Here is a 25,908-nt window from a genome sequence, read left to right on the forward strand (position 1 = left end):
TGGAGTCAAATGATACCATCTTCCTGAGGCTTTCTCTGCTCTTTCTAACTAGATGTGAACCTCCCACGGGATTTGGTCTGACTCTTTTTAAAGCATTTATTAACTTGTTCTCTGTATTACAGTTATCTGTGTACATGTCTTACTCCTATACTAAATTAATAGCTCCTTAAGGATGATGACTGAACTTTATACTTTTTTTTTTTTATGCTTGTTAGTCCCTAGCAGAGAACATAGTGTACAGGAAAGAAAGTGAAAGTATCAGTCGCTCAGTCGTGTCTGACTCTTTGCGACCTCAAGGACTCAAGCTCGCCACTCCTCTGTCCATGGGATTCTCCAGGCAAGAATACTAGAGTGGGATGAGGACCTTGATAAATATTAGTTGAATGAACAAATGAACAAACAGAGCACTAGACCTAAAATTCATCTTTAGGTCATGCAGTTCAATAAGACGATTTTAGAAAATTATGAATAATCATGAGAGGGAATAAAAAGGGCCTAGCCCTTTAATCTTCACATGGCACTTAAGGACTCCTGGGAAACACAAATAAGCATGGAAATAGGTTCCCATTGTTTTACATGGAATGGATGTGAGGAAAAAGTCACTCGGGAGTTGCTGAAAATCATACACTGTGTTAACAGTGCCTTAGGACACAGATTTCATGTCTGTGGCTCCCACTACCCACAGTCCTTCAATCCCCAAGGTAGGTTTATGGGAAATAATGTAGAACCATTTCCCTTCGCAATTAATTTTGAGTTGAGTAGCTCCTTTTTAGAAAAAAAGATAAAAGTTTCAGCTAATTCCCTAATTCTTCACTGTACTGTATTAGCATTCCAGAAAAGACTGAATCAGTGTGTTGGGGTTTACCTCAATCAATTGTGTGGGTGAGTTCATTTATCTTCAGCGACTTTGCTTTGGAAGAAAGGTATTGAATGAACTTTCTCACTAACTTTCTACGTTTGTACGTAGAAAACAGGCACAAAATTTGTTTGGGAAGCCTTGTTTGGTGACTTTTCCTCATTCCCTGTCTTTTGCTTCATGCACAGACCTTGACTCTCTTTATGAAGGAGGATAGCTGGCTGTCCCCAGTGTTATTTAAATTAGACATATTGTTAGTATATTGCTCAGTTGTAAACCATCTATAATTACTGGAGGAGGAAATGGCAGCCCGCTCCAGTCTTCTTGCCTAGAGAATTCCATGGACAGAGGAGCCTGGCAGGCTATACAGCCCAAGGGGTCGCAGAGTCAGACACAACTGAGAGACTAACACACTGCATCTATTATTAATTGTGTTTGAGAATCAAGATGCTACTATGGGGCTTCCCTGGTGGCTCAGTGATAAAGAATTCACCTGTCAGTACAGGAGATACGGGTTCGATTCCTGGTTCAGAAAGATTCCACATGCTGCGGAGCAACTAAGCCGGTGCATCACAACTATTGAAGTGTGTGCTCTAGAACCGGGAGGCCGCAACTACTGAAGCCGGCGCACCCTAGGGCCCATGTTCCCCACCAAAAGAAGCCCCCGCAATGGGAAGCCCTAGCATCGCAACTAGAGAGTAGTTTCTGCTCCCAGAGCTGGAGAAACGCCCACGCAGCAACAAAGACCCAGCACAGCCAAAATAAAGAAAATTATTTAAACAGGATTTGAGATCATTTATGTATAAGAAAGGATGCTCCCATGAACTATAGTGCCCTGTTTTTATGACTATTTTATGGTTTAAAAGACTCCTCCCAGATGGTTTTAAGGAATCCTCCAAAGGCCAGTCCCTCAGTGAGAAAGCAGTGTGGCAGTCAACACCTCAGCATATGACTCACCTCCCCCTGGACTGGCAGCCCCTTATGTATCTCATCCATGCTCACCCACCTTGGATTGAGCAGTAGGGATGGTTCTCTGCATCTTCCCTAAATCGTTTATGTTGTGTTCTTTCTCTTTATTTTTTAACTTTACAATTGTAATTTATTTTGAAATATGAAGTCATCACAGCATGTGCTGAGGGACGGAGAGAAAGCAAGGCTTTCTAACTCTGGCAACTTTATTACCAAGAGTTTAGGTAACTGGCTTTTACCAGCTTCTTAATATTTCTGTTTTCTCTAAGTCCAAATACTGCTCAATAGCCCTTTACTGGTCAGGAAAGAATTTTCTTTTTCAAACACTGTTTTTGTGCCTGTTTCTAAGAGAAGTCAGCGGAAAGGAAAAGGGTGTGAGAACTTCCCATCCTTAGAGAGAAGAGAACTATGCAGTCTCTTGCCTGCCGTTCTCTGGGAAGGAGGAACAGAGGGCACTTCTTTTATGACATCTGGCTCCTTGACATCAGAAATGCTCTCCTGTAGTTCAGGAAAATGAGGTAGAAATACCATTTCTGAATTTCAGCAAAAAAAGATTTGAGATGGGTATGTCCACAGTAGAAAAGAAGGAATGTGAAAACATGGGTTGCAAATCCTGGTTCTGCTTCTAACAAACACTCCTGGGTGAGCTCCTTCACCTGCCTGAGGCTCAGTTTATCTACCTGTAAAACAGGGACTGTCTAGTCAAGGCTATGGTTTTTCCAGTAGTCATGTATGGATGTGAGAGGTGGACTATAAAGAAAGCTGAGCGCTGAAGAATTGATGCTTTTGAACTGTGGTGTTGGAGAAGACTCTTGAGAGTCCCTTGGACTGCAAGGAGATCCAACCAGTCCATCCTAAATGAAATCAATTCTGAATATTCATTGGAAGGACTGATGCTGAAGCTGAAATTCCAATACTTTGGCCTCCTGATGTGAAGAACTGACTCATTTGAAAAGACCCTGATGCTGGGAAAGATTGAAGGTGGGAGAAGAAGGGGACGACAGAGGATGAAATTGTTGGGTGGCATCACTGACTCAATGGACATGAGTCTGAGTGAACTACAGGAGTTGGTGATGGACAGGGAATCCTGGCATGCTGCAGTCCATGGGGTTGCAAAGAGTCAGACACGACTGAGCAACTGAACTGAACTGAAAACAGAGACAATCATATCTTGTTATGGACATTTTGCCTGGGTGAAATGAGGTGGCATGTGTAAAGCCCCTGATATTCTTATAAACAAGATAGGGAAATACAGGGCATAGAAAGATAGGACAGAAGAATATGGTGGACTGGTAACTGAACAACTAAACATTTTCTATGACCTCCCAGCCAGCTCTGTCTTTGTCCCTACCCAGCTCAATTTGTGCTGCAATGCTTTTATTAATGCTCTGAAAAACCTTTTTAAAAAAAATCTCACTTGTGGATGTTACAAAATTGGGGGAGATGAGTATCAAATGCAAAAAAAAAAAAAAAAATTTTTCAACAAAACAAAGCAAACACATGCCCAAAGTAAAAAATCCTTAATCAATTCTAATGAAATAAATTTTAAAGTTCAGATGGCCTACATAGCAGTAGGTGTTAAGAAAAGGGCGGGGGAGGGGGGGGGGACGGGTGGAGAGAGAAGGAAGGAGAAGTCTATACTTCTGTGATGAGGTTCTGCACACATCAAATGTACTCACAGCTTGTGCCAGGAGATGTGCTGTGCTGTGCTTAGTCTCTCTGTCATGTCAGATGCTTTGCGACCCCATGGACTGCAGCCTACCAGGCTCCTCTGTCCATGGGGATTCTCCAGGCAAGAATACTGGAGTGGGTTGCCATGTCCTCCTCCAGGGGATCTTCCCAACCCAGGGATTTAACCCAGGTCTCCCACATTGCAGGCAGATTCGGGAGGTGATAGATCTCTATCCCATATGAAACAAAATGACTGAGTATGCCTACTCAGTCGTGTCCAACTCTTTGTGACCCCATGGATTGCAGCCTGCCAATCTCTCCTGTCCATGAGATTCTCCAAGCAAGAATACTGGAGTGGGTTGCATGCCTTTCTCCAGGGGATCTTCCCGATTCAAGGATTGAACCAGTGTCTCCTGCGACTCCTGGGTTGGCAAGCAGATTCTTTTACCACTGAGCCACCTGGGAAACCCTTCTGAATGCCTCTTTTTTCAAAGGAATACAGACAACAGAATAGCAGCCAGAGAGACTTCTATACCATGTCCTATAAGGAACTCAGAAGGTTCACCTTGGAGAAGACAAGTCTTGGAGGGACCCTCATACTTGTTCTCAAATATGGGAAGGGCCATGTCGTGCCAAGACAGTGAGGCCAACTCTAGACTCTCCACACACAGAACTGGACCAGTGAAGAGATGAAAGCAAAGCTCAGAAAAGGTGCACTGAGCTGCCTAAGTGGCCCTGCCCTGCTGGTGCTTCTCATAGGCCACAGGGCTCCCTGGGGGAGTGTTATCATCAGCGTCCAACCACCAGACATAGACTGAACCAGAGGAACTCAAATTGTCCTTTTATTCTTAGAAATCCATGGCTCTTACTGACTCTAGTGTTGCTCAGTTTTCCCCTGAGAAAAGTTTTTGGGGAGACAAGTTCAAAGGTGAGTGCTTTTAGTAGAATACATTGTTTTTATTATTTATTTTCTAAAATCTCTGAATCCCAGGCAAGCACTGGTTTCCATCAGCAGCATAGAACTATATACCTATGAAAAGGGCATAGAACTATGGAACTACGGAAAGGGCGCTGGATTTGGAGACCAATTAATTTGGGTTCAACTCCAGTTCTAACACTTAACTGCCACTTGACTTTAGGCAAATGACTTCTCTGAGCCTCAGTTTCTTCATCTGGCAATATGAATGCTTAATGTAAGGGTCATTGGGAGGATTAAATGAGATACTATATCTCACTGATTCTCTAAGATGCATATTTTTCACATCTTAATAGCTCTGAAATCAAGATATATTTTAACATTGATGGTGTGCTATGGTTAATTGGGAGTTTTTGTCTTTTTCTTTCATAGTGGCACATAAAGTAATGTTGATCTTAAAAAATCAATTGCAACTTATATTCAAAGGAATATGCTAAGCTATATTAAATACTTAGCATAATAACTGGCACACAATGAATGCTCAATACAGTGTTAATTCTATTCTTATTTTTCTAGATAACTGCTTCATAACCTCTTGAATAGTAGGGAGGTCCTCAAGAATTAATTATTGGAATTGGCCAACATGTACACAATATGGAAAATTAATGAGAAGATTCACACCAGATCCTATGGAGTGTCATTTCTACTGTGTACATACACACATATACACACACTATATATATATTTACTTATTTGTGTATATATATACACATACATATAATAAGCAAATATATGTGTGTGTATATATACATACACAAATAGGTAAATATATATATATATATAGTGTGGATATATATATATATATATGTATATGTATTTTCCAGTAGTCTTGTATGGATGTGAGAGTTGGACCATAAAGAAAGCTGACTGCTGAAGAATTGATGCTTTTGAACTGTGGTGTTGGAAAAGACTCTTGAGAGTCCCTGGACTACAAGAAGATCAAACCAGTCAATCCTAAAAGAAATCAGACCTGAATATTCATTGGAAGGACTGATGCTGAAGCTCCAATACTTTGGCCACCTGATGTGAAGAACTGACTCATTGGAAAAGACCCCGATGCTGGGCAAGATTGAAGGCGGGAGAAGAAGGGGACAACAGGGGATGAGATGGTTGGATGACATCACCAACACAATGGATATGAGTTTGAGCAAGCTCAGGAGTTGGTGATGGACAGGAATCCTGGCGTGCTACAGTCCATAGGGTTGCAAAGAGTCGACACGAATGAGCAACTGAACTGAAACTTTTTCTCATCCCATTTACTCATCATAGAATCTTTCTGTACTTTTCCAACTATGCTTGCTCTGTTAATTTTGTTTCAAACATTTTTTGAGCACAAGACTAAATGTTTTTGCCCACTGTATCTCCTTGTTGTTCAGTCGCTAAGTCATATCCAACTCTGTGACTCCATGGATTGGAGCAGGCCATACTCCCCTGTCCTTCACTATCTCCTGGAGTTTGCTCAAACTCATATCTATTGAATTGGTGATGCCATCTAACCATCTCATCCTCTGCTGCCCCTTTCTCCTTTTGTCTTCAATCCTTCCCAGCATCAGGGTCTTTTCCAATGAGTCGGCTCTTTGCATCAGGTAGCCAAAGTATTGGAGCTTCAGCATCAGTGCTTCCAATGAATATTCAGGGTTGATTTCCTTTATCTTAGGAAAGAGGATATCCCTGCCCTCACCAACATTCTACCTGCATCTCCTAAATCTGCCATCAAGTTTAATATCCTTCAGATCTGACTTCTTTCCTCTTCTGGTGTTCAATTCAAGATGATTTAGTTTGTCACAAGAAGCATATCATAAACTCAACGCTGCAAGGATATGTCAGTCAGGGAAATTTTTTCTTGACCCAGCTGGTCCTGAAAGTAATCTTCAGAGAGGCTTTTCATAGTCAAATACTGTGGTTGTAAGTGTGGATTTTTCCTCATGTAAGAATATTATCTAATCCTTTATAAGATGTTATCAAGTGTACTGTCTCACTATTATTTTGTGCTAGTAAGTTACCCAGGTTAATTACATATTATACAAAATTCACTTCTTTGTAGTTGCCTTCCATTCAACTTCTAATGGTATATATCATCTTATCCTACAGCAATATTAGGAATGCTTTTGCTAACTCTTTCTAATCCAACTTCTGCACAGAGGATGGTGCCTAAGATCCTCACCAGAAGATGTGCAGCAACAAGGCTGAGCTTTGCTTTTGTTGCTGTAATCAGTTAGCTAGTTTATCAGTGTTAATTGAGGGTCCACTATACACCCACTGGGCTTCCCAGGTGGTACAGTGATAAAGAATCCGCCTGCCAATACTAGAGATTCGGGTTTGATTCCCGGGTCGGGAAGATCTCCTGGAGTAGGAAATGGCAATTCACTCCAGTATTCTTGCTTGGAAAATTCCATGGACAGAGGAGCCTGGCAGGCTATAGCCCACGGTGTCGCAAAGAGCTGGACATGACTGAGCACATACACACACCTATCACTGTACTGGGTTTTGGGACTAACTAACCAAAAAGATAAAAGCTAAAGTTTCAAGGTATTCATCTTCTAGGCCAGACATGGAACAGAAGCCATACTGAGTCAGGGCTCTCTTAAGTGGCCAGCACTTGACTGAGACACATCTGTGGTCTCCATTCCCTCTGCAAATGTAAAGACCAGGCCCACAACATGCTGTCTGATCACAACCAAGAGTGGCTACTCCAGGAGGCTGCACCCTGCTTGCTCAGTGGAGCCCCAGTGGAGAAAACTATTTATGCTAGTTCTTCCTATCATAATTCCACAATTTAATTAAAGTTACTTAAAATAATGAAATATGAGTACACAAGAGAAAGTTGTTTCTATGAGATCAATAAGTTGAAAGTTTGGGAAAGGCATATTAAAGGTGAGTTACTAAAAAATGCATTGTCAACTTAGGTTGTGGGCGTTGTTGCTGTTTAGCCGCTCAGGCATGTCTGACTCTGCAACCCCATGGACTGTAGCCCACCAGGCCCCTCTGTCCATGGGATTCTCCAGGTAAGAATAACGGAGTGGGTTGCCATGTCCTCTTCCAAGGGATCTTCCCAACCCAGGGATTGAACTCTTGTTCCCTGCATTGGCAGGTGGGTTCTTTACCACTGAACCACCAGGGAAGAGCCAACATTAAATCTGGAAAAATCTGATTGTCTCACAGAATGTCTTTAAGATCCAGCTCCATTTTAAAGAAACTGAGACAAAATGACTGTGAAAGCCTTGGAGGTGTGGCTTAAATGAGAAATAGGATGCGGAGTGCTACTTGGGAGGCCCTAAACTCAAAAGACAGGCCTTGGCCCTACATCAAAAACTTGAGGGATGTTTTAAGTGGAAATAAAGGCTTAAGGGATGATTCCATCACTTTGTATGATTCTTGCTTTAACTAACTTGTTCAGCTAAGTCACCAACTATTCATTGAACAGGGTAAAAGGGTTTCTACTGTTGTTAACATAATAACCTGTTAAGAGCTACAAGACAGGGGTGTGAAGGCAGACAAGATGACTTCTGGTGATGAATCCTGAATTGTGTGCCAAAGGATAGAGTAGGAGTTCCCAGGGCAATAAGGAAACACCAGCCCAGCCACTCCCCAGAAAAGGGATCAATATTGTCACATGAGACAATTTTCTAGACTTTTAAAATCAACCCAGAAGCAAGAGAGCATAAGTTTGACTCTGTATTCTGCCATTACTATGTGTCCCTAAGCAAGGTGTCTGTGCCTTAGTATCTGCAGTCTGGAAGGTGAGGATAATTGCAGTATGAGCCTTACAGGGCTATTGAGAAAATCACAGGAGATGACCTTTAAATAATTTTGCATTAATAAAAAACATATACAAAGTTATCTTAAGGTTTTCTGGAAACAAGGAAGTAGGCATGCTGCATATGGTTCTGGAGATGAAGGAAATGTTGCATACTTCTTCTAAAACCTCCTACCATGAGCACAAGCCATAGCAGATTGAAGAGAAGGGAAGAGTGGTGTGAGCCCTGCTTCTCCTCCCTGGTATTGGGAGCCATGTCTGCTCTTGAGATTGGCAAACCAAGTGGGACAGCACTCTTGACAACCAGCTCTCAAATTCATACCTCACCACTCACCAACCACTTCCAATGAACTTAGGTAGTTTTCCCAACAAACTATAATTTTACAGATCCTTCACTTTGCAGATGAGGGGACTGGGTCTCATAGAAGTTAAGCATATCACTCAAGGTTGTATGGATGATAAACAGAAATGACAAAATAGAACCCTGTTCACCTTATTCCAAATTCTGTGTGTTTCCCAACATCCCACACTGTCTTTCTCATGAGCCATTTAGTTCACAAACCCTGGGCTGCTATGTCTTGTATTTATTCATCTGTTAAAACTTTCCATAGGACTGGATCCTACAACTAATATCTGAAATGAGGGTTGGAGATTATCAGGGATTTCAATTATCCTGCCTATCTCTGACCTCCATTACCAGGGATAATCAGAAGCTAGCTCTAGCAATTTTGTGAAACTTTCATTAATTTTAAATAAATTTATACAATGTCATTTTCCCCTCTTTATCCAAATTAAAATGTCCTTGTCATTTCAGTTTCTCATTACAGGCAAATCCCTTGTATGTCTTGGAGACAGTCTGTTGTTTTTCTCTGGATCCTTTGTATTTCTGCTTTGTTTTCTCGGAAATGAAAGGACTCAGTGCTGAATTCTGATTTTAAGGTGAAGTCATAACATCAATGTATATCATTAAAATGTTTTATTGTAATTACAGAAATAGTCAATGCCAAATTATGTGCACTATATTATCTTCTGCATTATTCTTTATCCCATTCTCAAAGTTAATACGGCCTATTATATCTCATTCATTCTTCTGACTGCTGCTACACAGCGAGCAGATGTCCCCATTGAGCACTCCACAATGAATCCGAGATCTTTTTCCTGAGCACTTACAAGTAGAGTAATTCAGAGCCCATCAGTGACTATGAGCTGTTCCAATTGTTCCTTCCAGTATACATTAGCTTGTACTTGTCTACATAAAATTTCAAGGAATCATAGATATTAGAGATGGAAAAGACCAGTTAGTTTACCAAGCCTGCCCACTCAGCCAGCAAAAGCAAGTAAAGAAAATAACCCTATCAGTCCATGCTATCTTAATGATGCTTATTAATAATAATTATAATTACTATTTATATTACATGGTTTCTTTCATCCTAAAATCAGTAAGATGATGCTTTTTCTTTTTTTAAAGCAACATTTCTTTTCCAAAAGGGAACCGGGGCTCAGACATCAAGGTTACCATACCCAAAACCAATCCAATAAACCAAGAATACAATTAAGTTCAGTTCAATAAACATCTCTGAGCATCAACCACCTGTAAAGTAGGGACCCTGTTGGGTATTTTGAGGGACACACAGATGACTAGAACTCAAGGCCCTGCCCTCTTGTTTATTACCTATTAAGGGATTTGTGATAGCAAACATATATAGCTATTATGACTATTCCAAGAAAAGAACAAGATAACATGGATACCATAGAGTTGGAAAGAGATTTCTTGGGCTCTAGAAATTGAGAAAGACTTTGTCATAAGGTGACATTTGAGCCAGACCTTGAAAAAAAAAAAGGATGAACATTAAGACAGAGCTTGGGAAAAGGGGACTTGAGCAAAAAAACAAAATAAATCAAAACAATAGATCTTTTTAGCTGGGTTTCTGCTGCTGCTGCTGCTAAGTCGCTTCAGTCATGTCCAACTCTGTGCGACCCCATAGTTGGCAGTCCACCAGGCTCCCCAGTCCCTGGGATTCTCCAGGCAAGAACACTGGAGTGGGTTGCCACTTCCTTCTCCAATGCATGAAAGTGAAAAGTGAAGTCGCTCAGTCGTGTCCGACTCTTCGCAACCTCATGGACTGCAGCCTACCAGGCTCCTACATCCATGGGATTTTCCAGGCAAGAGTACTGGAGTGGGGTGCCAGTGCCTTCTCTGAGCTGGGTTTCTACCTCACAGCATAAACACAAGTATGGGCGTTCTCACTGCAAGTGGATAAGGTCCACAAGTGGAAGATGTCTACTCGGCCTCTGTAAACAGGATTAAGATGTGGAAACTCCATCTAATTAACCACCTGAAAGAACATTTGGAAATAGACTACCAATCACAAATAAATTCATGGAAAACAAGACAAAAACGTTTTCAATTAGGACTGTCTCCAAAAAAATTTCAGAAAGCTTGATAATGTATGTAAGGAAAACTGGGAATTCCCAGCTACAGAAAAAAATCTCTATTCGAAGTGTAGATGGATAAATGACCTGTGCGCTCATACCTACTTAATACCACTCAATATAGCTAAGAACAGCTACTGGTGTACCATTTGGCCATTGGAGGGATTTGCAGGCTCTTGCTGGATGGCTGGACAACTACAGATCCCCAACTGAGGATGCACAGAATAGAGGATCCCACATTCTGATTCCTTCAATAAAAATATACATAATTGTAGACCAGAAAAATACCAATATACCTCTATGGTATTTTCCTTTAATTTTAAAAATCATTTTTAATTGAAGTATAGTTGATTTACAATGTTGTGTTAATTTCTGCTACACAGCAAACTGATCCAGGTATATATATATACATATGTTCTTTTTTATATTCTTTCCCATTTTAATTTATCACAAGATATTGAATCTAGTTTCCTATGCTATGCAATAGGACCTTATTGTTTATTCTCTATGATTAATCAGAGTAGATGTTTCTCTACTTTTTAGTCAAAGAATTTACTCTTTGAAATCCTATAATCTAGCCGTATATTATCCACAGTAGTTATCTTCTTTATACCACCCTTTATGAAATCCTTGGTGTGAAAAAAAGGAAATTATAGAAGGCAGTACTTCCGTATTTGTCCCCTCAAAAACCATTGCAAATGCCATCTCCATCACGAAGACTTCCCAAGTTCCTTCCACCAACATACCCTTCACCACCAAATTAATGTTTTCTCTTGACTCTACAGTTCTTTCATCTATTGCCCTCTGCTTTATCACTGGTTGGGTGAGTATCTATCTCCATCCACCAGAACGAAAGCACCTTAAAGGCAGGGAGTCAGCCTTCTTCATCTTGAATTTCCACAGTGCCAAGCCTATTTTTCATTGCCTGACACACAAGAGACATTTCCAACACATGTTTGTTAAATCATTTCAGCAGGTCTGAGAGAACTTATTTTAACATATTTCAATTATTTAAAAAAAATTTTCCCTTTGTACCCTTTCCAAAGTTTACCCTTGCAATCCAATCATGGCACTCAGATTCAGATGCGGCACAAGTGTGTGTACGGCTACCACTATTCCTCATCAGCGTGTAGCTCTGGTAGTGAACTATAGAATTACTGCCCTAACCAAGACCTCAGTCTTGACTCAGTCATACTCACATTCGTCGATTCTATGACTTTGGAAAACTTCAGTCAGACTGGCCTAGGTTCAGATAGACTTACACCCAAGCTCTGATTATCACTTACTAGATGTATCATTTGGGGCAAGTTGAACTTGCCAACCAACTTCCCAACTCTAGACCTCAGTTTCCTCAACTAGGAGATGAAGACACGAACAGTATCTATCTTGGTTCAAATATGACAACACAAGAAAGGGTTTAGCTCAGTGCTTTCCTCACAGCAAATACCAATTAAATATTATTAGTGTATTCTCACTCATAAAGTAGAAATAACACATGAACTATATAATATTGTACTTGTACCTCAGTAAAAGAAAAAGTAGAAATAATACAATTCCTGGGGGATTATCCCAAGGAATAAATGATATGGCAAGCAAAATTTTGCTCAGAACATTGTTAGTCAATTCCTTCCTTCCTTTGTGCTAGAAAAATTGCTACAATTGACTGAGCACCTAAGACATTCTAAGTAATGTGTACCAGTCACTTTAAATATATTATGCCATCTAATTTAATTCATATAATAAGCTATTGAAATAATAATCATTAGCCCTATTTTACAGATGAATAAATTGAGTTTTAGAGAGAATAAATAACTAGCCCAAGGTCACATCACTAATTCATGACAGATGGTTCCAGAAGCTAAAGTTAAGAGGGATCAAGTACAGAACAGAGAAGAAGAGGGATAAAACACAGGAAGAAAGGATAGGCAGAAACTCCCTGAAAAGCTTAGTATTCCTATTTATCCTCACTCTGGGCCTCAATTCCAGGATTATGCTTGCTTTTTAAACTAGCCTCTGGGATTCATGTCAATATAGTCTCACTTTCACTATTTATCTACCTTCATTCTTTAATAAATGTATGAAATGATGCCACTCATCTAAGAACTAACTCTAATACACTTTCCTCTCCCAATTTCTTTCCTGGTTATAAAGTTGCTATTTGTTCCCATGGTCTTCTTATCTCAGTTATACTAATCATCCTCCACGAAACATTTTAATTTTTAATAATCTGGTTATCCTTAATTTCTCAGACTTCCCTAATGGACTCATTATAGACATGTCAAGTACATTTGTTGTGAGCTATACGGAAGGGAAGATGGCCCTTCCATAGTTCCTACTAAAAGGCAATCCAGTTTTGTACTGACTGACAACCCGCCTGCTTCTACCCACCGCCCTCTGCCACAGCACCCTGAACTTCTGATCCCTGGGCAACTCCGATCATAGACTGGTTAGCATCCTGTAAGACAGGGCAAGGAAAGGCTGAGTTGGATTCTTGCTTGGGAATCTAAATTAGGGGATTCTGAGAGAATGAAGCAATTCACAGGGAACACTACAAATTAAAGAATATAAGGACAGAAGCCATGGGGAAGAAGCCATGAAGGAAGTAAGGGAGAACGGGTGTAGGGTTCTTGACATGGGGAGTCCTTGGCGAGTTAAAGAAGCAACAGTTAGGTGTAAACAAAAGCTATGAGACTGAGAGTGATTATTCAGAATAACATTAGAAGACCAAGCCAGCAGGCAGCAAAAGCAGCTCAAGGAAGGCAACAAAAGGAGCTCAAGGAAAGCAAACACACCCTGAGAGGACAGGACTGATGGAAGGCAGAAGGTGGTGCCTTGAGTTGCTTCAGTAGCTCAGAGATTCCCAGTTCTAATTCCAGGTTCCATCTGTGAGCATGCTCACAATGAAAACCCCTTTTCTCAAGGAAACTTCAGTGGTCCAGTTCTTTGCAGCCAGAATGCCTTTGTTAGAGGGTTCAGCACTTAAAACCCTTTCTAGAAGAGAAAAGTTAGATTGTACTATTCCCCTTCTTTGTTTCAGATGGGTCACAACTGCAGTTTCCTGGAAGACAGTCATTTACCTCACTATCCTCTGATTGTCCTGACTTTCCCAAATATCTCTTTATTTTCCATGTACTGAGGTAGAATAAACTTCTCTTCAGCTACCACTATCAAGACAAACTTCACCAACTCATTTGTCATAAGGGATTCTTTGACATAAGGGCTTCCCAGGTGGTTCAGTGGGTAAAGAATCCATCTGCAATGCAGGAGATGCAGATTCGATCCCTGGGTTGGGAAGACCCCCTGGAGAAGGGCAGGACATCCCACTCTAGTATTCTTGCCTGGAGAATCCTATGGACAGAGGAGACTGTCGGGCTATAATCCATAGGGTTGCAAAGAGTAGGACACGCCTGAAGTGACTGAGCACACATTCTTTGACATAAAAAATAAACTCTTAAGTAAGGGAAGCACAAGGTTCAAGAGTGGGAAACATGACAAAAAAGCTTTAGGGGAGAAAAACTGTACATAAGAAATAGGAACGCTGGAGGGTAGAAAAATACTTCATTATGAATATGTAATTTACTTGCAAACAAGGAGAAGAGTGATTACCCTAATATAAGAAATTTCCTGTTTTTTAAACTTGGGACATAAGATTATGTAATCTAAGCTTTTTACCTGTCATTCTTTCTGTATACAGTAAAAACGTTTATCCATCCAACCACATTTATGGATCATCTGCTGTTTCACCTTAAGCTAGGCATTAGGGGTACAAAAACCAAAGACAGCCCCAGTCCCTGATGGGACCACAGCCCAGAGTACAAGCCAGATCATTCCAGTGCAGTGTGATGAGGGCCACATACGTACATGACCAGTCCAGGAGCAGAGGTAGGGTGCTTTGTTCCTTAGACACTAAGAAACTTTCCAGAAGAAATGGCCAGGATGATCTTGAAGGAGCAGCAGGAGTTGGCTTGGAAAAGACAAGGCAGAAGACCTGGGAACTGGCACAAGAACTAAAATTCTGCATTCTTTAGAGTATGGTTGTCTTAAACAGCCCAGTATATCATGGATTTCTATATAATAATTCACCACTCCAGGCATCCTTATGGTAAGTGTGTCCTGGACCTGCATTCAAAAAGTCCCTTGTCCACAGACCCTCTGCCAAGATTCCTCCTCAAACATGTACTAACTACACGAGCCCCAAGGATAATCGACGGTCCAATAAATCTAGTGTTAGGCAAGATAAGTTACCTCAAGATTCACAAGTTTCTCTTCTGAGCAAATAATGGCTTGACTTCTTTCAGCTGTCATCACATTATTGTTAATTTCGAATTTGTGCATTAATTTTTCAAGAAAAAGAGTGATTCTGGCTTTCACGGAAATCACTGAAGTTCTCCAAACCTTTAGATTAGAGGCATTTTGAATCTTCAAGTGAATAGCATAAAAATACTTTTGATAATCATTTATATTATTAAAAATTAGTTGACCACAATAATATGTAGAATATTATTTTCCATAATAGTTTAACACTCACCAATAACCAAACATTTCACGTATATCTACAGAGTATATTTTATATTCTAAAAAGCATGCCATTATACTATTCCACAAACCTATTTCTGTTTTTCCATCTTTAAAGTCAATAATGCCTTTCTCCTATATATCTACTTCTAAGGATTGATATGTAAGATTAAGCAAAATACCCAAAATTAGAACATTTAAGCAACCAAGAATAAAAGAACAAGATAAGTGAAAAAAATCATTATATGTTGTTTTCAAAATTCTCTTCTCCGGTTAGAAAGTAATTATATCTTATACACTATTTTTTTTTTTCAGATAGAAAATAAGACCAATTCAAAGAGAGTCAGTGATTTACTAATTGTCAAAGCAGCCTTGAACTGGTCACTCTTGCAACAAGCCAAGATGATATTTCTAAAACATGGCAAAAGAACTTACTCTGGGATTCTAAAAATTGCATTAAAAGCTGCTATGTGAAATTTTCCAATTATATCTTTCCAAACCTTTAACCAATTTCAAAAGAACAGTGCATAGAATTACTCATAGAAAACATGATTAATAAAAACGTCATTTACTCTCATTTTTTGTCCCACTCTTGGGCGTACTTTAGAAGCAATTTATTACTCACATTCTAAACATATCATATATATACATATATATATATGCAGATATAAATTTATTTATTTGTCATCACATCAGCAAGTCTTCAGCAATATCCATCAGGAGTTGCATATCATAAAGATCATCAACAGTCCTGTCATCCCCAAAAGCATAACATTAAACACACAGCATGTATCATAAACACTATAATTGCATAAATTGTTCCCTTGCATCCTCAAAACAACATGTTAACACAATGCAGAAAGGAATAGCACAATTTCTATGAAAAAGCATGAGAATGGTGAAGCTAAGAGATGTATCCAGTATCCAGCCATTTTAAATTCATACTTATTATACAGAAAGACGTATTCAAAATGCATGTCTTTTGAAAATGGTTCTTAAGTCTCCTTCCACACGTGTCTGCATGCTGACTGGCAAATTCTCTTGAAATTCTTAAGTTAAAACCCTAGTTTTCCTTATTGTGCTTTCCACTTCAAAATGTCAACATAGTTTGGATGTACAGGAATAAATCTCATACACCCACACAATTCACATTTCCCCTTTTGGTAACCATAATTCTTGAATTGGGCCTTGTGTAAGGTGACTAAAAGACCAGACTCATGGAAGATCCTATTCATAGAGTCAGAAATACTGAATAACAGAGCTGGAAGGGAATTTAGAGAGGATTTAGTCCAATCCCTTCATTCTACAGGAGTTTTCCAGGGGGCACTAGTGGTAAAGAATCCACCTGCCAATTCAGGAGACCTGAGACGTGGGTTTGATCCCTGGGTCAGGAAGTTCCCCTGGAGGATAGCATGGCAACCCACTCCAGTATTCTTGTCTGGAGAATCCCATGGACAGAGAAGCTTGGCAGGCTATATAGTCCATGGGGTGGCAGAGTCAGACATGACTGAAGTGACTTAGCACAGCACAGCACTTCATTCTGTAAGAGGTCCAGAGAAATAGACTGGCAAAACCAACACCAGAAACTGGTCCAATGTACTTTGTAAAAAAAAAAAAAAGTATAATTATTAAATTGTGTGCTTAGTCACTCAGTTGTGCCCAACTCTTTATGACCCCATGGACTGCAGCCTGTCAAGCTCCTCTGTCCATGGGGATTCTCCAGGCAAGAGTACTAGAGTGGGTTGCCATGCCCTCCTCCAGGGGATCTTCCCAACCCAGGGATCGAACCCAGGTCTCCTGCATTGCAGGTGGATTCTTTACCATCTGAGCCACCAGGGAAGCCCAATTATTAAATTAGAATTGGGGAATTCCTCTCTTTTGATCAACATTCTAAATCTTAGTCTTTAAAAAAGGGGCCAAAGCTAAGGCAGTCAGGAACTTCCCTGCTGGTCCAGTGGTTAAAAATCTGTCTTTCAATGCAGGGGACGTGGATTCAATCCCTGGTTGGGGAACTAAGATCCCACTTCCCATGGGGAAACTGAGCCCTTGCGCCTCAACAAGAGAGCCCTCACGATACAACCAAGACTCGACACAGCCAAAAATTAAATAAATATATTTAAAAAACTAAGGCAGCTATCTTAATGCCCTGTCAACACAGTACCTTTGACCTGAATAGCATGGCGATTGCCTCACTTCTTTGCTTCTCGACTCTTGAAGAGATTTGGTCTAATGGGGAGATTTAATCAGATGGCCATCTTGCCCCTTATTTTCTTGTGCGTCTCTAGGTGAGTTACATAACCTTACTCAAATAAACAGAAGGACAACAACGGTACTTAACTAAACAAATTATTAATACAAGAGAAGTCTGGGACTTCCCTGGTGGTCTAGTGATTAAGATACCGTGCTTCCACTGCAGCGGGCACAGGTTTGACCCCTGGTGGGGAACTAAGATACCAAATGCCACATGGTGCGATCAAAAATAGAAAAAAAATTACAAGAGAGGACTAAGCAGATATCATTTTAAACTGCATCAAAATGTCAAGACTCAAAAGAAATGTAGAAAATTTCCATTTTACATCTTATATGTATGTCTCTTGGGGGTTGGGAGGACACAAAATTCCCTTCAATAAAACTACATGCAAAAGCAGTATTTGTATCTAAGGCATTTGAGGAATGTCTTGCATGTTGTATTGGTTTTGCCTGTGGCAGGAGTTCCCTGGTGGCTCAGATGGTAAAGCCTCTGTCTACAATGAGGGAGACCTGGGTTCGATCCCTGGGTCGAGAAGATTCCCTGGAGAAGGAAACGGCAACCCACTCCAGTACTCTTGCCTAGAAAATCCCATGGATGGAGGAGCCTGGTGCAGGCTACTGTCCATGGGGTCTCCAAGAGTTGGACACGATTGAGTGATTTCACTTTCTTTTCTTTCAGCAGGACTAGAGGCTGTAGCACTTTTATTTATGCAAGTATCCCTTTGTACCTTTTTAAAATATCATCACAATCTTCGTTCTTATTTCTCTAGAGGTCAGGATCACTGTTGTCTGGCTCCCTAGCTCTGTTAAATGTTTTCCCCAACCAGATTCTTGTTTTATTCACTGTTTAACTCCCCACTCAGATTACTCCTCTCTTTGGATTACTCTTCCAAGGCAACTCAGACTGCCTCCCCCAGAGGCAGCTCCCCAAGTGAGTAACACGGAGTTGGGGGGGGAGTGTCTCAGAAGTGATCAAAGACTTGCAAATGAAGTCATACAGCTCACAGAAGGCAATGGCCACAGGTGCCAAATGCAGACACTACCCAAGCTCCGGAAAGGGTAGTTGCTACAACGTGTGTCGACTACCTCACTGCCTAGCAACAAAGGCTACATAGAAATGCCTCTTATTCACATGACTTGACCACACAACCTGTGTGGGTTCCCAGAGGATGGGCACCAAACCTATGATTTATGTGTGGGTGGGCATATCTGTCTTCCTTTTAAACTACTAAATTAATCTAAAAAAGGATGGATTGACAACATTGAAGACTTAACACCTGTGAGTACCAGAAAAAGACACAATGTAGAAAATGGTGGTATAAGCGTTAACACAAATCTGCCTCCAAGGAAATGACTGGCATTTCAACAAAATACTCTCTCCAAACAAGACCATAAATGTGGGGGTGGGGGAGAATTCTCCTACCTTTGACTTCATAAAACCAGTGAGATTTTAACAAACCAACCAAAAGTGGAACCGTTGAAGAGGTTTTAATTTTTTTTCCCCCTTTTTAGATATGTGTGCTTGTTGGTAGGAATGGGAAAAGCCATTTTGTACACAAATGTCTTTGGAATTCTAAGATGACAGTGATAATGGTGGCGTGTCCTGCAGCTAAGTGTTTAGTAGCAACTGGAAGAACTATAGAACAAGTGCAATGAGACAAGCAAGAGTCTCCCTAAACACATGTCCCCTCCAATGCCTATTTGGTTTAACTGTGCACAGAAGCTATAGCTAATGTGAATCACCCAGATAATGACGGTTAAATAGGCTGGCTCACAATGAGTATGAAATTATTTAATAGTACATGTGTAAAGGGTTAGCAGACATATTTGTGACTCTTTTGTATTGGTGGAGGAGGGTGGAGGGAAAGAGAAAGAGGGGATTTTCTGCTGTCTTTACAAATACTGGACTCTATGTGAGTGGAAATGCTACCAGGGAATGGAAGTTGGCCAGGGGTAATAACCTAGCCACAAAGCCAAAAAGACAGTTTATGTCTAATTACAAACTTCAGGTCAATGACTTATACAACTTTATGCCCTGCATTATAGCATCTGCAAGCCGTTCAATGTATATTATCAATATTATAATTACTACTTTGTGTGGTTCATGTTGATTACACCAATAAGACTGCAAGTTTTTTGAGAGAAGTGTAGGTGCATCTGCCTTGTTCTTTCCTACATCCTCAGTTCTCAGCAAGATGCTCAGCTCATATCAAGTGCCCCTGAATATTAGTTGAATAAACAAATGAATACATGTATGAATTCATGCAAATTCATGTTGTGATGTGTATTTGCCACGTCTGTGCCATGAGCAGGGCTGAGTGTGCTGCTACAACTCAGTACAGCAGGCAAAACTTCAAAAGGTGCCCATCTTGGGCTAGCTCAATGCTGGGGCAGACAAAATCAAATGTAGAGGCCAGGGAAGGATGGCTGGCATAACAACTGACCTGCAGGGCACTCTGAACCCCAGGGTATGATCCAGATGCAACTACACTTGCATTGAGCCCCTTCAGATCATTGATGATCTCTGGGCTTTTGTGTCCTCATTTAAAACCTGAGGAATAATCTTTTTTTTCCCTTGCAGTTCTGAAATTCTAACCTTTTAGGAAGATTTCTGGACCCTGAAATCTTGCCAGAGACAAACTATGGTAAGACCTTCTGCTTACAAAGTTGAAAACAATTTCTAAAATACGAAGTTCCGTTCTGGTTCAATGAAATGTTATTTGGGGGGGGTGGTGACTTCTTGCCAGATCCAAGCCAGTTAATACCTTCTCTTCATCCTTTTCCACACCCAGAAGTCAGGTTCTCTAGGCCTCAATGGGAAGAACATAAATATTCTCAACCAGAGCTGGTGCTTTGCTTCAATCTCTAGCTATCACAGAGAGTCGGTCTGATAGACATTTGCAGTTAGAATGGAAGCAAGCACAGCTTCTCAGACTTTTACAGATTTTTTTTTTTATGGACAAGTAGGAGAGTCACAGAAAACCTAGAATTAGGTAAGAAAGAGAAATCCCCCCAGAGAATTCAGAGAGAGCAACAATTGAGAGCCTTGAAACAATCACTGTATAAAAACAGAAGAAAGGACACCCACAATTTGAGAAAATAAGCAGACATATTTTTTCTTAGAAATTTTAAAATTAATATTAGGCACTGATTTTAGTCCTCTAGTCCCATCTCTCAAGATGTCACTTTAAAAAGCAAAGGTTTTATCCACAAAACCACCAGTGAGTAAACAACCTTCACATTCTTATCCTCACAAACACACAGTAAGATATTTACTTTCTGATAAACAGCATTTGTAAATAAATCTCATTTAATCTCTAGAAGCCACAATAAAAATCTTTAACCTCCAAGGCAGAGTTTACAGATGTGTCTGCATGCCCTGCTAGAGCCAGAAAACACAAGGTCTTGAAAAAACTCCTATAACGGGAGACAAATTTTCTCTCTCGAGCATCTTGCATTGACCTTCTTTTTTTAAAAAAAATATGTACCAGGGAGGAGAGAAGGGGGAAACCCAACCCCTCCTACCCCATTCTCTGTACAAATCGGCCAATAAATCTAAGGAAAAGACACAAGAGAAAAGGACAGAAGCCAACAGGTGGAAAAAGGCTTTTTGTTTCCTTAGAAATGCTCAGACACTTGATCTGTGTTCCCCGGTCTATTTGTCTCAGGGTGTCTTAATGATGGTTTTATTATCATGATGATGACGATCAAGAACAATGATAACACTTCTACTTTGTGATGCCACAGCATTGCTAGCTCGAAGATTTCTCAACGCGTTTGAGACAGAAGGGTATCTGTTCCGTTTTTACCGGATCCCAGAGAGGCGGGCAGCATCCCAAGGCGGCTCTCTGGATTTTACAGCTGGGGAAACTGAGGCACGGGGCCGCCCACAACTCCTTCACGGTCTCTACCACCAGAGAGATCCCTGAGACGGGAAAAGTTTCTGGATCGTCTTGCGACAGAGTTCTCTCAGCCTCCCTCCTTGCCTGCCATGCCGCTCTTCCTCCCGGAGAGTCTGGGCTCCGGTGGTAAGGATGGGGGTACCTCCCCTTCACGACGAGGCACGCCAGGGCAGGGTGTGGGAAGTCCACACACACGCACACGCACACAGGCACACTCGCACACACACAAAGCTCCGTGTAATCTCTGCAGGCACTCGGCGGAGACCCCGCCGGCCCCTGCTCAGCCTGAGAATGCTCAGCGCAAGCTTGCAAGGAGGCCCTCCTTGGGCTCCTGGTTGGGGCTGCTCTGAACGAGGGCTCTGCCCTTCTCTGCCTCTCTTTCAGGCTGCTCTCTCTTTTTTTTACCCCTCACGCCCTCCAATCTCACACCCTCCTCCCATTCCTCTCCATCCACCCCTTCTCCCCCATCAACCCAGAGGCGCAGATCGTGTTACTGGGGTTCCCTAGAAAGAGGGGGCCATCCCCAGCCCGGAGCGCCTGCAAAGACTTCCAGAGGCAAGGCTAGAGCTCCAATCGCAGGCTCCCAGCGCTCCTCCTAAGCAGCGCAGGAATGAGACCCCCACTTCCAGGCACGGGCGAACCAGCCTGCCACAGAAGAAGGAATTGTTAGGGCTCTTACCTTTTTTATGAGGAGAAATTCTGGAGAATCATTTCAGAAACTGAGGGGGGAAAGTGAATGAAGACAAAAAAGACCCTTTTCCTGCAATCCCTGGCCTCCTGGTATCAAGACACTAGGACAACATCAAAGCAACTTAGGGGGAACACTTTAGGGGCCTATTGTCTGCTCTGGTCTGATCTGTTTTTCTTCTGACTCCCCCTCTTGCTGCGGTGACACTTGGTACGGCCCAGGCATTCATGCCAAGTAGCTTTCACACATGGAAGCTTGTCTCAAGCAATTGCTGACAAGCCACAAACAAGACATTCTCCCTCCCTTCTCAGTACCCCCCCACTCCTCCCCCCTCCACCTTTTCCTCCCCCCTCCTTGCCTCCCCTCCTCCTTTCTTCTGAATGCAAACTAAAACTCTCCAGTGACAGGCAGGCTCGCAGGCTTGGCCTAGCTGCGCAGGCAGACACACACACACACACACACACACACACAAAACACTCTCTCTCTCTCTCTCTCTCTCTCTCTCTCTCTCTCTCTCTCACGCAAGCAGCTCAGCTAGTTGCTGCTGCACTGGTGGAGTTAAGAGACAGGAAAAAGCCTAGGCTGAGTTGGGGGCAGGGAGAGAAAGAGAGGGAGACGGAGAGCCGCCTCCTGTGTCCTGGTAAAATGGCAGAAGAGAGGTGAGCCCCCTGCAAAAACAGCAGTGGCCACACACGTGTGCACACAGACACACACTGGGAGGCAGTCTGAGCTCCAGAAACAGTGAAATCAATGACTCCACAAAGGAAAAAGCCGCGGCCGGTCAGCTGCAGCTTGGGGGAGTGGGGAGATAAGAGTGGGTGGACCCAGGGCTGGGGTTTCTGTTGAAATGTTTAGATGGTTTTCTTCTTCATAGTAGAAAAAAAAAAAAGTGTTCCCTATGGAGCTAGTCTTTCTTCACTGCATAATGGAGCCTAAACCTGAACCACTAGTTAAAACAAAACCAGGAAATGTGTAAATGTGCGAGTAAACTTAACTGTGGGTTCAACTTGTACCTAAGATATTTTTAAGTGGATTTTTTTTTTTTTTTTTTTGCAGAAACCCTAGAGAGCGGTAGCAAGGAGAATAGTAACAAGTAGTGTAAACTCTGAGAGCTGTGAAGTGTGATGCGAAAGTTACTGATTGCCAGGCTGCTGGAATTTATGGAGGGTGGGCATTGCGAGCTGGAGGAGGGGAAGGGTGAGTCTCTGTGAGCTGTTTTCGAGGAATGAAGGGGGAATGAAGTAGAATAATGAATATGGCAAGAAGCAAGCAGGAATTTGATTGGTGTGGAGGGAGGAGGAAGGTGGGGGTGTAAAGGAGGGAAGAGAAAGAGAGGAGGGAGAAAAAAAAAAAAACACTGCATGAGAAAGGAAGAAGAAAAATGGAAGCCCAGAGATTGAAACATGCCGAGTAAATGAGATGGCAAAAGAAGGCATAAAATGTGAACAAAAAGAAGCACAAAGGATGTGCAAATTTGCAGATGGCATGAAATCAGGAGAGCCAATTGAGATCAAGAAGAAGGACAGGATGATTATGTGACATTCTTTTTTTAGCTTCTGGTGGAGTTATAAACCTGATAAGGTCTCCTTTACCAGGGCTGGGATGGTCACCCTTCTACAGCCAGGACCTGAATGGGAGCTCAGCTCCTAACTGGAGCTACCAGATCTGTGGTTTTGCAGGAAGGTCGCTTGTACTCTAGTCCTCTGACTCTTCCTCTACAACATGCAAATTATGTGAACTCACATCACTTGTTCCTTTGTGGGGGTGCAATAAGAACTAAATTATGACTTTTTACATTTAAAACTAGCTAAAGGCTCCCCTGATGGCCCAGAGGTAAAGAATCCGCCTGCCAATGCAGGAAACACGGGTTCGACCTCTGATCCTTGGAGCATATAAGCTTGTGTGCCACAACTATTGAGCTCTGTGCTAGAGCCGGGGAGCCGCGACTACGGAGCCCACAGGCAGCAACTACTGAAACCTGCGTGTCCTGGAGCCAGTGCTCCACAAGAGAAGCCACCGCAATGAAAAGCCAGCACACCGCACCTAGAGACTAGCGCTTGCGTACCACAAGTAGAGAAAAGCCCACACAGCAAAAGAAGTCCCAGCACAGCCAATAAATAAACAAATATATGTTTTTTAAACTAGCTAAGTGGCTTGTCACTACGTAAAACTTACCACATCAGACACATCCTTGTTCCTACTACCTTTTCCCTTTCTCCGTTACGGCAGATCCTTTTAACTGTCTGTTCCGATCCACATTCATGAGGATAATGAAAATAATTCCTTTGGATTGAGTATTTACTTGATTCTTAGCATTTTCCAAGCATTTATACCATGAAGTCACTTCTTTTAAGACCATCTCTATTTACAGATGATAAAAAATGAAGCACAGAGAGGCTAAATAACTTGCTGGAGGTCACACAGCAAGGTAGAGATGGAGCTGAAATCAGACTCAGGTCTGTGTGGTTTTATGGCTCCAGCATTTACCCATCACTTTATATCCTCTGATCTGGGTAGCACACGTTCTCCATGGCACCCCAAGGCCACTCAGCCATAGAAGTGCCCTGTTTCTTTCTGTACCCCAGAGCTAGGTTTGGATCCTCTCACTTTGAGCCAGGGGACCTTCTGACCTCTGCTTAACAGACTACTGACTCACCGTCCACTTCTCCGTGGTGGTGACTCTCTATATACAATGAGGCCTTCTGGGCAAGAATTGCATAAAGGGTCAGCTTGACCTTTAATGATTGTATGATTTACTGATTGCCAGGCAACAGAGAAAGGCAGCTAAGACCAGAAAGGCTTCCCTTCCTTAAAAAATGTACAAAGCAAACTAAAAACACCCACAAGTTGTTGATGGTAATATTGACGGTGATGATCGGTAACATGTAATGAGCAGGTACATATATTAAACAACCCCATAAGGTATACGCTGTTATTGTTCCTGTTTTCCAGATGAAGAAGCTGAGGCACAAAGGTTCAGTAACAGGCTGAGTTCACTCAGTCAGGAAGTGCTAGCTGAGCTATGGCCCCAGGCAGCCTGCCTCCCCAGAGACCATGCTCTCCCCAACTCTGCTGATACTGCCGAAGAAGTGAAAAGAGTAGTTTCAATTATGAGAGTGAAAAATCTAACTGCTCAGTGAGAGAAAGGGGAGAGAGGCAGTAATAATCCTCATATTTTCAATGATCTCCATGAGTAGCTAATGAAGCAAGAAGCATGAACCAGGGCCCCCAGATGGCCCCAGTTTTCGAATTCCTTCACAGCCCCGCTTGGTAGAGGACAGAGACTCTCCAGCCTCCGGGTCAGAACATATTGGCAGGAAGAGCAGGTCAGATTATCTCACCTCTGGCAGTGATGACTTCTACCTACCGAGTCCAAAGAAAGAAAAGATGATCCAAGTGGATAAGTGAACAAGGTCAATGAGTGTTCCTGAGTTTATTTTTCGAGACTTCTGAATGCTAAGCATGGATTATAGAAGAAAATACCCTAGACTCTTGGGCAGAAGACCTAGTGCCAATTCTACCACTCACCAGGCCCTCGTATCTAAGCTTGGTTTCCTCAATTATATAATGAACTAATGACATTAGCTTTACAACCCTCTCCAGTGCTGAAATGCCATCAATCTAATGACTGTCCATTTGATGAGGAAAAGATTAGCAGCCAAGGTAGCCGATACGATGTGTGTTCGGATGTGTGTGGATATATGTGTACTGGAGAGGTCAGTGGCATGAAAGGATTGGGCAAGAAAGATTCTTGTTGGCTTGGTCTCCCCACATTATGGCACATCACTTCCAAACTACCTTCTGCTGCTGCTGCTGCTGCTAAGTCGATTCAGTCGTGTCCAACTCTGTGCGACCCCATAGATGGCAGCCCACCAGGCTCCCCCATCCCTG

General features: G+C 41.9%; 1 protein-coding gene across 6 annotated transcripts in view; it reads right to left on the minus strand.

Moving 5' to 3' along the window:
* BCL9 (BCL9, transcription coactivator) overlaps positions 1-22,295 on the minus strand; it is a 95,145-nt gene extending 72,850 nt beyond the window's left edge. For all 6 annotated transcript variants that reach the window (XM_027535393.1, XM_027535394.1, XM_027535397.1 and 3 more), the window contains exon 1: positions 22,009-22,295. The gene's annotated coding sequence lies outside the window, so the exon portion shown is untranslated. The remainder of the gene's footprint in view (positions 1-22,008) is intronic.
* Positions 22,296-25,908: the final 3,613 nt, after the last annotated feature.

This window comes from Bos indicus x Bos taurus, chromosome 3 (genome assembly GCF_003369695.1).
Source record: "Bos indicus x Bos taurus breed Angus x Brahman F1 hybrid chromosome 3, Bos_hybrid_MaternalHap_v2.0, whole genome shotgun sequence".
Taxonomy (NCBI): domain Eukaryota; kingdom Metazoa; phylum Chordata; class Mammalia; order Artiodactyla; family Bovidae; genus Bos; species Bos indicus x Bos taurus.